Raw genomic sequence first — 11,151 nt, 5'->3', positions numbered from 1 at the left:
ATGAAACAAGAAACAATGCATAAAACGTGCGCAAACTAGCAACTAATTTAGGTCGTTCATCCAATTAACATACCTAATTAAAACTAGTCAAAGTTGTTTAATTGATAATGTAAATTAGCGCAATTAATAATTGAAGCTCCTACTAAATTCTGCATCCACCTTAATTAAATTTTGCAAATTCCGCTCAAAAACCAAGGCCTAGCCTCATAATTTAATTAAAATTAATTAAAACCAAAATAAATAATAAAATAATTAAAACTGCAAAATAAGCAAACATGAAGCCAATCGCATTCAAGTGGCTCACGTAGTAAGTACGTGCCATATGCAAGCCAAGGTCGTCTAGCAACCCCGGACTATACGGCTTGGTGCATGTGCATCCACCACCCCACGTAGCATTAGCTAGGCCGAGCCTAGTAGCATTTGCTACGGGTTACCTGGTGCTAGGCACACGCACTAATGCTGCTTTCCCCTTCGTACCAAGGACCAAGAAACGCACAAACACCATGCTCAATGCACGCACCAGCCATGGCTAGCCACGGCCAGCCACATAGCAGCACGCATGGTGCGCGCGCACAACATGATGCAACTGTCGCACCATGTTGTTGCTTGTTGCTGGCCGACGCACCATGATGATGGCAGCGAGCAGCAACCACGTACACAACACAGCCGCAGCGCATTGCTGCGTGGATGGTGCAGCTGTGTTGCTGCTGCGGCTGGGCGCACTAGCCACGCTGCTAGTGTGTGGCGCCCACCAGGCATCACCAACGTTGGCAGCCACATGCGGGCTGCATAGCAGCCCGGCTAGCCGAAGGGGTGTTGGCCTTGGATTGCGTGCCATACTCTCAGGATTAAAAATCCGAGTTTTTGCGTGACTAAATAATTAATTCTAAATTCATTTTAGAACTTATTTAATGAGCAAAAAAATGAAAAATTAAACAAGTCCAACTTAAATTAAAAATTCATTAAGGTGCATATAACAAAAATTATTTCCAATAACCATTCTTTAATAAAATTGGTTTAACTTGGTGCAATAAAAAATAAATAAAGGTGATGAGTGTCATTTATGAGACTCATTTGATCCCTTTTAGAGTGATTTTCATTCTCTTTTGTAGCCCTTTTTATTCCCTTTTCCTTAATTTTTCTCTTTATTTCTTTAGTTTGCATTTTCCTTAGTAGATTTTCCATTTTAATGCATTTTTTTGTTTATTTCGCCTTTTCCCCTTTATTTGTTTGTTTTCTTCTATTTTCAGGAGAAGTTCGTTCCCGAGGTTTCTTCCCGAGTTTTGCATTGATTAGGATGTCTAGTGTCATTCATTTGAAGCCCAAGATTGGAGATGTGCAAGTTCCATGCTTCTTTAGGCCGTGCATTCAAGCTGTGGGGGAACCAATTCTGGTGTTGAATCCACCATCATGGTGTTTTAGGATTTTCCATGCTCCGTGTTCATCAAGCACACTAAGAGGAGCGCACGAAGAGCATCAAGATGAAGGGGAAGAGAGCTGTCCTGCTCCAAGGAATGGGCGCGCGCGACCATGGAGCGGGCGCGCCTGATGCTTCCCCTGTTCCGTACCCTTTTTCTCGCAGCCGCGCATCTTCAAAGTAAAGGACACGCCTGTATGGATTCTTATGGGACGACTAACTACTTTCTCCTTTGTTAGTTTTTCTATTTATAGTTTTCTCTTCATTTTTAGAGGGAAAAAAAGTTTAGAAGGAGAATTAGGTTTTATTTTCTTAGAGAGAGAAACTCTAGATTTTAGAGAGAGAAACATTGAAGATTGATGGTTGATGATAGTTGCAATTGGTTTGAATTCAAATACATTTCCTTTGATTTGATTAAGTTTGTAAGAATCTTCTTTACTTTAATTCAACCTCTAATTTTTGATTTCAATTGTTTTGTTGATTGTTCAAGTTTATTGATTGTTTGATTGAATTGGTTTGATTGGAATGATGTTGATGAATTTGATGAATAGTATAGCTTTGCTCTTGATTTCTTTAATGGATTGTGAGTAGTTTTCTTGCTAGGGATATGCTGAAGCATGTATTAGTGATGGATCATTAGCTAATTGGGGGGTTTTTGATTGGTTTAGCATTGTGATTAAATTGGTTGATTGATTTTGTGCATGTGTATGGATTGGAAGGAGTGATCAACCTTGTTCTTCATGATAGATTGCATTGTGTGTCTACATTGATACGGACCATTGATTTGTGTCTCACATTTATCGATCGAGCTTGGTTTGTGACGTTCCTAGTTAGAGTCTTTCGTAGTTGGCGCTAGTTAGACCTCTAGGAGATAGCTTGTCGAGCTCTTTTGATTGCATTGTCTATCTTCCCTCGCAATACTCGAATTAATCAATCTCCAACCCGATTAGTGTGTGTTCATTGCAAGTGCATGTGGATCCTAACTCCCTATTGTTTGATATATTGATTTACTTTGTGATTTACTTTGTTTGTTTAGTTTATTTAGATAACCTACACTACCTCTTATACTTCGAAATCGCTTGACTTTGGCAATAGCTAACTTCCCCCCATTCCTAGTGGTTCTACCCGATAATGCCCTATTACTAGGTGTAGGTTGGTTACAAATTTAGTTTTTTTAGAGGAATTTTAGTTTCAACGACCTAGAATCCACCTCTCATCAAAATGGCGCCATTGCTGGGGAGTGGCGTAGTTGTTTGCAATCGTTGTTGAGTCTATTTCATTTTATTTCAAAAATACAAAAAGATTTTTCTCTTTAGGCTACATTTTTATCCGTGCTACTAATATTTTCCTTTGAGATTATGTGTGCAAGAGAACATAGGAGAAGTCCCAAGGGTGACATTAAAGGAGTTGGGAACTCCGGGTGCATATAAGTATTAGAGCAGGATTGCTCCATCTTCAATTCCGGAAAGTAACTTTGAAATCAAGCTGGCAATGATAACTTTCATTGAAAGGCGACAATATAGTGGTGGAACGAGTGAAAGTCCCCTCAATCATCTTAAGGAATTCTAGAAATATTGCAACACAATTAAGGTGAGCGGGGTCGCACAAGAATTCATAAGGCTCAAGCTATTTCCTTTCTCTTTAATTGGAAGAGCTCAAGAGTGGCTAGACAAGGAAGTGAAGCCTAATTCCTGGAGAACTTGGGATGAAGTCACTAAAGAATTAATTTCCCGTTTCTTCCCTCAAAAGAAAACGGCGGAGGCTAAAACTCTAATCCAAAGTTTCAAGCAAAAGCCTAGTGAGAGTTTGTATGAAGCATGGGAGAGGTTTGAGTCCTCAAGGGAGGTCAAGTCTTGATGCCGGAGCCGGAGGCCCAATAATGAACAAGACCGAGGAAGAGGTTGTTGATATTATTGAGGATTTAGTGAGACACTACACGGATTGGCAAGAGGGTGAGAAAGAGCCAACAAATAAGAGTAGCACCACGGGATGCTCGATCGATCAACTCAATGCTATCAACAATTTGTCCACGCAAATTTCGGGCTTAGGGAAAGAGGTGGTATCTATCAAGGTTAAGCTCGAGAGTGCAACTTCACAAGAACAAATTCTTCCCTCCCAAATTAAGGGGAGAGGTACACCTCCTTACCCTAACACTTTTCCCTCTTCTTGTTATATGATTAGTGAATGTTGGCTTTGTGATTTAAGTGGAATGAATGATCATGATGCTTCTTTTTGCCCTAATTTTTCTTGTGATAGAAATGATGAATATGATGGGAATTGGAGTGAGCATGTGAATTACGTTGCTAATAATGATTTTGGACCTAGATTTAATGTTCAAAGAAATGTTGAGAATAGGAATTATCACAACCATGGGAACTATGATAATTATAACAAAAACAGTGGTTATTGGAACCAAAGAACCCAAGGGTTTTGTCGTAACTATAACAACCATGGTTATAGTGGTCAAAGTCATGGACAAGGTTATGGATATCATAACCAATGTTATGGTAACCATAATCAAAATCATGGCCAAAATCAAGGTAGGGGTAATTGGAGTAATCAAAGTAGGGGGAATTTTCAAAACAATGCTCAAAGAGGTACCCTACTCGGATTTATTCCAAAGACCCAAGGCATAAGTGATAGTTTCAATGATCAACCATCTTCATCTAGGAGTTGGATAGAGGATATCATTGAGAACCAAACCAAGGTGTTGAATACTTATATAACCCTTAGTAATGAGAAGATTAATGACATGATGACTTATAGTAAGGGGTTAGAGAACCAAATTTCTCAATTGGCTAGTATGTTGAAAGAGTTTGCAAATCTTTCTTCTTTGACTTCACAAGGCTTAGATCCTAAGAATTCTGTGAATGCAATTGTAACTAGGAGTGGTAGGATTCTTGAAAGTGCAGTTTCTGAGAAGAGTGATGCTAAGGAGAGTCCTAGTAAGGATCCGATTGAGAATGAGGGAGATAAGAGTCCTTTGGTTGAGCAAGTTGAAGAGGAACAAGTTGAAAAAGTAAAAGAGAAAGTGAGAGAAGTTATTAAGCTTAAGCTCCCATACCCCCAAAAGTTTAATAGGCACAAATTAGATAAACAATTTGGCAAATTCATAGAGATGCTTAGGCAACTTCATCTTACCCTCCCATTCACCGATGTCATTGACCAAATGCCAAATTATGCAAAATTCCTTAAAAAAATCTTAAGTGGAAGGAGAACTTGTGATATGGCGAAAACGGTTAATTTGACCGAGAATTGTAGTGCCATCATAATGAACAAGATGCCGCCTAAGTTGAAGGATCTCGGGAATTTTTCTATCCCTTGTGCTATTAACAAGACACAAATTGATAATGCCTTGTGTGACCTAGGAGCTAGTGTTAGCCTTATGCCATACTCGGTCTATCAAAGACTTGAGCTAGGAGAACTTTCACCTACCAACATTACCTTACAATTAGCTGATAGGTCCATTAAAATCCCAAAAGGTAAGGTAAAGGATGTTCCCTTTAGGGTAGGGAAGTTTGTGATCCCGGTAGATTTTGTTGTGCTTGGTATGGACGAAAATTCCAATATCCCCATCATTCTTGGTAGACCCTTCCTTGCAACATCGGGAGTTATTATTGATGTCAACAGTGCTAAAATTTCTCTCAAGGTGGGGGAAGAAGAGATAGAGTTTGATTTGAATGAGAGTATGCAATACCCTTCTTCTTCACTATAGAATTGTATGGAGAAATTTTTAGATTACATTGTGAATTCCATGCATGAGCACTTGCTTGCCTCTAATGATTCTCTTGAGTGTGTTTTGTTGAACAAAGAAAAGATAGGTGAGCATGGCAAGGAAATGGCTTTCATTGAAAGAGTCATTGATGAAAGCTTGGAAGGAAGTGATGAGCAAATGTGCATGAAGATCTCAAGCCAAGAAGCTTTGCAAGCAGCCTCAACCAAAGAAGGTAAAGGTTTTCCCATGGTAGAGCTCAAACCTCTACCATCACACCTCAGGTATGAGTTCTTAAGCCCAAATTCTACTTATCTCGTGATTGTTAGTGCATCTTTGACCAAGATCCAAGCTCAAGAGTTATGTGATGTTTTAAGAAGGCACCAAGGTGTTTTGGGATATACCATTGATGGCCTCAAGGGTATAAGCCCCGCTTTATGTACACACCACAGAACCCTTGAGGAGGCACTCTTCCTTTTATTAAGCGACAACTACATCCCCAAATGGGGGAGGTAGTGAAGAAAGAGATTACCAAGCTTCTAGATGCAGGAATCATATTCCCCATCTCAAGCTGTAGGTGGGTCTCTCCCGTTCATGTCGTTCCAAAGAAGGGGGCATGACCGTCGTCAAGAATGAAAAAGGTGAGCTTATCCCAACGAGGACGGTCACGGGTTGGCGAATCTGTATAGGCTATAGACGTCTAAATACATCCACCAAGAAAGATCACTTTCCCCTTCCTTTCATTGATCAAATGCTAGAAAGACTAACAAGCCACAAGTATTATTGTTTTCTTAATGGTTACTCGGGATTTTTCCAAATCCCTATCCACCCCAATGACCAAGAGAAGACTACTTTTACTTGCCCGTATGGTACATTTGCGTATAGGAGGAGATGGAAGTGGTTATAAATGACTTCTCCGTAGGCGGAGTTTCTTTTGAAGCATGCCTTGAAAATCTTAAGAAATGTTTGGCTAGGTGTGAGAAGGTGAATTTGGTATTGAATTGGGAGAAGTGTCACTTTATGGTTGAGGAAGGCATAGTCCTTGGGCATAAGATTTCTCACAAAGGTCTAGAGGTGGACAAGGCAAAGATTGAGGTTATTGAGAAGTTGCCACCTCCGGTTAATGTGAAAGGTGTGAGATCGTTCTTAGGACATGCCGGGTTCTATAGAAGGTTTATCAAAGACTTTTCTCTCATAGCAAAGCCTCTCAATGATCTTCTCCAAAAGGATGTTGAGTTTGTGTTTGATGATAATTGTTTGGAGCATTCAACAAATTGAAGAAAGCTTTGATCTCTACTCCTGTTGTCCAAGCCCCTAGGAGGGATTTTCCTTTTGAATTGATGTGTGATGATAGTGATACGGCCATTAGGGGTGTGTTGGGTCAAAGAGATGATAAGATTCTTCATGTCATTTATTACATGTCGAAGACTCTTAATGGTGCTCAAAGAAACTACACAACAACAGAGAAGGAGTTTTTAGCAATTGTTCATGCTTTTGAAAACTTTCATTGCTATTTGTTAGGGTCCAATACGATTGTCTTTACCAATCATGTGACCCTTAAATATCTCTTTGCCAAGAAGGAATCAAAGCCATGGCTAATTCGTTGGGTGCTTGAGCTTCAAACTTTTGACCTTGAAATTAGAGATAAGAAAGGAGCAGAAAATGTGCGAATCATTTATCTAGACTTGAGGATTTCCAAGTTCAAGATGACGGGTCTTTAATTTAAGATAGAATGTTGGATGATTCTTTGTATTCTATACATGTGAAGGAACTCTCATGCTTTGCCGATTTAGTTAACTATCTTTCTTGTGGGGAGTTTCCTCCTTCATTTACCAAGAATCGAAGAAAGAAGCTTAAGAGGGAGGCTAGGCATTATGTGTGGGATGAACCAATCTTGTACAAGAGAGGTATTGATGGTTTGTTGCGTCGATGTGTGTCAAATGAGGAGATACCTAGTGTTGAAGATGTGCCACTCGGATCCTAGTGGTGGTCACATGGGTGTTTCTAGGACGGCTTCCAAGGTGTTTCAATGAGAATTGTGGTGGCCAAATATCTTCAAGAATACTTGGGAATTTGTCAAGAGTTGTGACCGGTGCCAAAAAACCGGAAATATTTCAAGGAGAAATGAGATGCCCCAACAACGCATCCTTGAGGTGGAAGTTTTGATGTATGGGGAATTAATTTCATGGGTCCTTTCTCTTCTTCATATGGGAATCAATATATTCTTGTTGTCGTTGATTATGTGTCGAAATGGGTTGAAGCCATTGCTTCGCCAACAAACGATTATAAGGTAGCAATGAAGATGTTCAAGAAGATAATTTTCCCAAGATTCGGCATTCCCAAGGCGGTCATAAGTGATAATGGATCTCATTTTGTGCATAGTGCCTTCCGCAAGATGTTGAAGAAGCATGGAGTTATTCAACGTTTCGAACTCCCCTATCATCCTTAAACTACTGGACAAGTTGAGGCGTCTAATCGTCAAATCAAGTTGATTCTTAAGAAGACGGTTGCAAGAAATAGGAAAGATTGGTCGGACAAGCTTGATGATGCTTTGTGGGCATATAGAACGGCCTTTAAGACTCCTATTAGCACCACTCCTTACCGCTTGGATTATGGGAATTCTTGTCATCTTCCAGTTGAACTTGAGCATTGTACTCATTAGGCTATCAAGAAAATCAATTTCCATTTGGCAAGTGCGGGTGAGCAATGTTGGCTTGATCTCCATAAGTTGGAAGAACTTCGTTTGGATGCATATGACTGTGCAAGCATGTACAAAACTCGTACTAAAGAGGTACATGATAAGCTTATTGAGAAGAAGGAGTTCCATGTTAGTGATAAGGTGCTCCTTTACAATTTAAGGATGAGATTATTTCCTAGAAAGTTAATGTCTCGTTGGGGTGGTCCTTTTGTGGTTCAAGAGGTTTTCCCCAATGGTGCGGTTGAAATCTCTCCTTTGGATTTCTCAAGGTCTTTCAAAGTCAATGGCCATAGGCTCAAGCGTTACTATGATGGAGTTTTTGTCGGAATCATTCATAATATGACCCTCTATGAACCACCTTGAAGGCTGGGGAACGTCAAGCTAATGACGTTAAAAAAGCGCTTTTTGGGAGGAACCTCGAATTCCTAACTTTCTTTTCTATTTTCTTTGATTTTATTTTTCCTTTTTGATGCTTTTGATCTAATTGATTTTTCTTTCTTGATTGTGTTTTAGGGTGTTTTTTATTGGATGGAAGTATGGTTTTCAACAACTTTGGTACCAAATTTGAGGATGAAGTATTCAATTTGAGTATTTGAAGGCATAAGTAAGAATTGAAGCTTGGTGGGTTCATGAAATTGTCGTGTTGAACCCACCGTAAAGGCATTTGGAGACTGCCTAGTCTTGTGTTCATCATGGGAATGTAGCTTGTGCCCACCGATTGATGAGTGACATTTATGGCACTCATTTGATCTCTTTTTGGATGAATTTCATTTCATTTTATTACTCTTTTCTTTAGTTTTCCTTAGTTTTATTCTTATTTTCTTCATTTTATGCTTTTCATAGTTAGTTTCTCTATTTTGTGCATTTTATAGTTTATTTGTTGTTTTTCCCTTTTATTTTTGCTTTTTCTCTCTTATTTGTAGGTTATGATTGATTGTCCAAGAATTCCCGAGCTTCCTCTCCATGGTTTTTCATTGTTTTTCATGCCTAATGCTTGTGCAAAGAGTTTCAAGTCAAAGGGGGATCCAAGGAGCATGCTTCAAGGCCTTGTATATGCTCTTTTCATGGCTTATATTCTTCAAGGATTCCAAGAAAGTTGCTGCCTACCTTGTCCTCCATCACCATCATCTAGGATGTGTGCACCACATGAGCTAGGACGAAGAAGAAGAAAGGAGGCTGCCAGTTTTGTGCGGGCGCACACGGGGAGTGTGCGGCCGCACATGAGGTGCGCGCTTCTCTCTCTCCTCCGAGCGCCCACACCGGCGTGGGTCTATTTTTGGACGTCAATCTTAACTTCCCCTTTGTATATATAGTTATTTCCTTCCATTTTTAAGGGGAGGATTAGATCATCCTTAGTTAGATTTAGATTAGATTAGATCTTAGAGAGAGAAAAACACTAGTTCTTAGCTCTTAGAGAGAGAAAATGAGGGTTTGATGATTGATGATTGAAGATTGCTACATTTGATTTGATTTCTATCAAGTTTGTAAGGATTCTTTACTCTTTAATGCAATTTCATGTTTGATTTCATTAGTATTGTTGTTTGATTTGGTTGATTAATAGTTTGATTGATTTGGATTGAATTTGTTGACTTCAATTGATGAATTTGGGAATGATGATTAGTTTAGCTTTGATCTTGATGTTTTTCATGGATTGTGAGTAGTTTTATTGCTAGGGTAGTGGTGAAGCATGTATTGATGATGAATTGAGATTAATTTGGGGAAATTGATTGAGTTGATAATGTGATTAAATTGGTTGATTGATTTTGTGCATGTGTGTGTTTGATTAGGCTTGATCACCCTTGTTATTCACACTAGATTGCATTGTGAGTTCACATTGATACGGACCATTGATTTGTGGCTTACATTTACTCGATTGAGATATCTTGTGATGTTTCCTAGCTAGTGTTTGATGTAGTTGGCGCTAATTAGACCTCTAGGAGAATAGCATGATGTGCTCTTTTGGTTGCAATTTCGGTTTTCCCTCACATTGCTTGACTTGATTGGTTGACTTCCCAAGTTGATTGAACTTCATTGTTGATGCATGTGGATCCATTCCCCTAGTGCCTTTACATTTGATTTAGTACAAGCTTTTGCATTGCTTAGCTTAGTCTTAGTTCCTACCATAAACCCCTCACTTGACTTCGGTGTAGCTTGACACTAGGCAATATTCATTCAACCTCCATTCCTTTGGGTTCGACCTTGACTTACCACTACACTTCCATAGGGGTTTGTTGAGTTATAAATATTGTTTGATTGGGTGGGGTGGTAGCCCAACGACCTACCGTTCCTCCTCCCATCAAAATGGCGCCGTTGCCGGGGAATGGTGTCTTGAGTGCATATTGTTGTTGAGTCTATTCCACTTTATTTGCAAAATACAAAAAGATTTTACACTTTAGGCTACACTTGTAGCCGTGCTACTAATATTTTCTTTGAGTTTTGTATGCATAGATCCCAAGCCATGGGAGAAAATACAAGAGTTGCCTTGAAGGAACTAGGAGTGCCCGGTGCATATAGGTTTGAGAGCGGCATAGCTCCACCTACAACACCGGCAAACGACTTTGAAATTCGGCCGGCAATGATCACCCTAATTGAGAGGAGACAATATAGTGGGGCTAAGAATGAGAGCCCATTGAACCATCTTAAGGAGTTCGAAAAATATTGCAACACTATCAATGTCAATGGAGTTTCTCAATAGTTTATACGCCTTAAGTTGTTCCCTTTCTCTCTCATAGGAAGATCTTTGGAATGGCTAGACAAAGAAGTGAAGCCCAATTCTTTGAAGACATGGGATGATGTCACAAAAGCTTTCTTGTCCCGTTTCTACCCACCAAAGAAGACGGCGGAGACTAGAGCCTTAATCCAAAGTTTTAAGCAATTGCCTAGAGAGAATCTCTATGAAGCATGGGAGAGGTATAAGGACTACCAAAGGGAATGCCCTCACCACGGAATTCCAACATACCAAGTGATCCAAATCTTCTATAGTGGTTTGAGCTTTCAAGGTAGATCGAGCCTTGATGCCGGAGCCGGAGGGCTAATCATGAACAAGACGGAAGAAGAGGTTGTGGATGTAATAGATGATGTGGTAAGGAATTACATGGATTGCCATGATGTAGAGAGGGAATCGGCAAACACGAGTTGCTCAACCGATCAATCTTATGTAATCAACGATTTGTCCACAATGGTCTCGGAGTTAGGAAAGGAGGTGAACTCTCTCAAGAACAAGCTCGAGAGTCCTTTACAAGCTTCTAGTCTTCCCTCCCAATTTAAGGGGAGAGGTACATCTTCCTACTCTAACCCTCTTTTTGCTTCTTGTTGCATGATTAG

At 39.8% G+C, this 11,151-nt stretch overlaps 1 non-coding gene across 1 annotated transcript; it reads right to left on the bottom strand.

Annotated features, from left to right (window-relative positions):
* Positions 1–10,670: 10,670 nt before the first annotated feature.
* Positions 10,671–10,776, bottom strand: LOC145590365 (small nucleolar RNA R71). The gene has a single exon (XR_014101980.1). It is a non-coding gene; the product is annotated as a small nucleolar RNA R71 (small nucleolar RNA).
* Positions 10,777–11,151: the final 375 nt, after the last annotated feature.

Source organism: Chenopodium album, chromosome 17 (assembly GCF_948465745.1).
Source record: "Chenopodium album chromosome 17, dcCheAlbu1.1, whole genome shotgun sequence".
In the NCBI taxonomy this organism is placed as follows: Eukaryota; Viridiplantae; Streptophyta; class Magnoliopsida; order Caryophyllales; family Amaranthaceae; genus Chenopodium; species Chenopodium album.
This window is presented reverse-complemented; position numbering and strand designations above follow the sequence as displayed.